Here is a 3,762-nt window from a genome sequence, read left to right as displayed (position 1 = left end):
TTTACAATATACAATTCACTTTTAAGATACAATCATTTAACATTTGATAAAATCAAGTTAAGCACGTTTTTCTCATCATCATTTGGAAATATGTTAGTTAGAAAAATTAGTTTGTGGGCCTCAAGGTCAACAAATGGTGACTTTTATATCTCACTATATTACTTATTTTTCTCAAAAAGTCACAATTATCTTTAAAATGGTGAGCAATTATCTATTTTTTGATGCAAGATGTATTTAGAAAATAGTGTAAATTTCCATTTCATGCTAACTTTAAGGCTCCAAACACACACTACACAAATACACACAAATTATTTTTAATATATTATTAATATATTATTATCTATCAGAAAGTGTCATTAAAATTTCATTGTTTTAACTTTTTTCTAACAAAATTGAGAATTAAAATCGGTGTCAGGCTTCCGACAGATCACACTTTTGACCAATCAAACCTTGATTTGTTCTTACTTGTACTTATTGTTTCCTATTCTGGTGTGATCATAATTCCCAGTACACTTTTCAAGTTTGTTTTTAATGAATAATATAGCCTATAATGGGTTGAACTTATTAGTAGTAGGCCTATTTGCAAAGGCAAAACATTACAATGAGTATTAATTGCTCATAATTAGGGTCAAACATTTTGGCAAGTAACTTATCCCAGAACGTTTGTGCTTGTTATTACAGAGAGGCTTCTGAGTTTTGCCTGGCAAGAGGAAATATTCCATAGCTTGCGCTGCAGGGATCGAATATGTTTCTAGGATCCTGAGGATGGGCTCTGAAGAGACTTGAATCAGTAAGCAACCACAAAGCAATCTACTAAAACACCTTAGCAACACCCTGGCAACCACCCACAAGAGTTTTGCATGGACAAGCAGTCCTCGCATGTTCCTCAGAAAATGTCAAATCTAGTTGTTGCATGTATTATTTGAGTCAAAGCTTTCGTAAAGCAGCATGTGTAGCATAGCTGCTGAGATTTATAGACTGTTAGTTTAAATTGGCAGAAGGCAGTAAGACAGCGGCGTCATTTACGGCGAGAGAACGAGAGAGAGAGAGAGAGCGTGCCGATGTCTATTTCTCAGCAGGCGCGGGAATCTTTGCCCTCCTGGAATAATGTAATATATGATGTTCTGTAGAGTGCACTGAGTGATCACATTTGGACGTAGAAAGATGATAAATGTATGTTGAAACAATGTAAAACTGTCTGAACAGGGTATTGTCAGGGATTTCTGCCTGCCGTGCTTCCGCAATAACCGCCCAGATCCCTCTTTGAGCTGTTCAGATCTATTTAATGCCTTATTATCTGAAAAATATACAGCACGTATTGCCTCAAACTCTGGCAGCCCTTTGTCTCCTGACAAATTTACCTATTCTCCAATTCTGGTGATGGGTTTCAGAAGCGAGCCTCTGTCAATCCCAGTTAAAGACAGCATCCCCATCTTTCGGCTGCGCAAAGCTTTTGATATAGGGCCCGGCCGTAAAGCTTGAAAGAGAAGAAATATATTCAGTTACCCACAGTCGCCTAGAAAAGCCTGTCTGAGAAATGGTGTATTGAAATGCCTAATTAACTGACAGTGTCCAGTCAATTCGCTTTGCTAAACCTGCAGATCACCTCAGCTGAGGGGCCGTCCCTGGGGCTCGTTTGACATGCACACTTTTTACGGCCCCTAAGAATGATTGTAGCAGACGAGGCTTTGTGCTGGATGGAATCTCCCCACCTCCGATAAGTCCATGTATCTTCTTTTTATTAGAGTATGAAGGGGAATGCCAATGAAATTTTTATTCCGGCAGAATTTCAGGCGGACGATGCTTGCTCCCGCGGGGTGGGCGGGAAGCGGCCAGGACGCGAGCAAACCGATCCGGAAAAACGGCAAGGGACGAATCAAAGGAGGAGGGAGATGTTCAGTTTCTCTGTTTCTTCTGCCATTGGGAGCTGTTGCTCTTGCATGTGAGGAGTTTTGCTTCACTCACTGTTTCTGACAAACAAAAACTGACAACTTTTCTACCTTTCTGTTTGTTTGTTTGTTTGTTTGTTTGTTTGTTTGTTTGTTTGTTTGTTTGTTTTCTTTGTTTGTTTGTTATTAATTTCTCTCTTTTCTTGCTATTCAGACCTGTTTATTCTATATTGTATTACTTTAATGTCTTGAGAAACACAATGCATTGATAGAATTATAAGCATATTTTGTGCAGCATTTATTTATTTATTCTTAACATAAAAGTTTTTTCTATTTCAATCATTTTTATCTCTTTCATCCATTGCGATTTCATTTATTTTGGCTCCATCCATCCATCCATCCAAATATTAAAAAAAAATTGCTAAATTAATTTTGTGAATACCAGTTCACATTATCAAAGACACCTTTATTATTAAGATAACTTATTTTCAGTTAATTTTCCAGAAGTTCAAGTGTTTCAGGTTAATAGGGATATTTGTCCTGGTTTATTTGCTGTGTTCTTTTCTTAAGTGACAGCTTTCATTTTATATATCTGAGTGGAGATTTGATTATTACTTAAACTTGTCACCTTAAATTATCATTTTAATAGTAACATCAGTATGGCAGGAACATGTCATTAGTCTTAAGAGCAAAGTATGAATCAGGTTTTATTTCTTTCATCTTAAGCAAGGCGACATCACTCGGTTTGCATTCAGCCAGTGATTACATGTCTAATGAAAACTATCTCAGTTGAATTTCCAAAGTAAATGCAATTTAAATATCTATTTATCTGTCTTTGAGAGTGGCTTTGAGCTATTAGTTCATGTGAACAGGTCTGGCCTGTTAATTTTCTGCCTCTCCTTGAGCTCAGACACAGTCAGGGAGGGACGCTGTTCCCCCAACGCCACCCTGAAACTCAGCAGTGGAAATGAATAATGCAGTCCGACCAACCCCCACCACACACACACACACACACACACACACTGCAGGGCCTGGAGCGCCGTGGGTTCAAGTGTACGCACTTGAGGGGCACCATCAGTATCAGCGCACAATTATCTGGTGAATGTGTACACTTTATTACAGGAGTTCCATTGGGCAAATAGTGTCACAACACAGAGACCAGCCCTTCAAAAGCATATTTAGCTAATAAGAGCAAATTAATTAGACTAGAATGAGCTTAGCAGGGGGACACTGGCGGGCAGTGAGCATGTGTGTTTGATACAACACAGATATGACATATCTTAAGATATCTTAAATGCAGCATTAGACTGATTAAGAAAGAGCATGGAATGATTCCAGCCCACATAATGGATCTCATAAGTTAAAACATATTCTCATATCCAAGCTTAATATGCGGCAACAACTACGGTATAAGTAAACCATTTGAGTTGATTCCACTTAGTGGCGCTAGCAAAACATTTAAGAGACTTTTCTCATTTAAGAGGATTTTCTCCTCCTCCTATTGTATCTACTAATGACTACGGAGAAGATGCCAGTTTCTCTATTTTTGGATTAACCAGCGGTGTTCTACCTGTGACTGTGACCAGTGATGGGTTTGAAAATGCTGTTTGAAAATGTCTTTATTTTTGCAGTTTCATTTGTTAAAGCTAATGGTGCAGAAGTTTTTTACATTTCACATTTAAACATAAAAAAGTATGGTCCTCTTAAATGTATTACAACACAATCAACATGATCCTCGTGCAGTCTTCACCTGTATAAGTATTATTCATAAAATAAATTACGCAATATTGAATATATGTAATAATATGCTAATAACCACAGTTATTTCAGTATAAGATATATACTAAATATTACAATATACAAAATATATATT

This window comes from Phoxinus phoxinus (genome assembly GCF_949152265.1).
Source record: "Phoxinus phoxinus genome assembly, chromosome: 21".
In the NCBI taxonomy this organism is placed as follows: domain Eukaryota; kingdom Metazoa; phylum Chordata; class Actinopteri; order Cypriniformes; family Leuciscidae; genus Phoxinus; species Phoxinus phoxinus.
The sequence above is the reverse complement of the archived record's forward strand: the minus strand, read 5'-3'. Positions refer to the sequence as shown.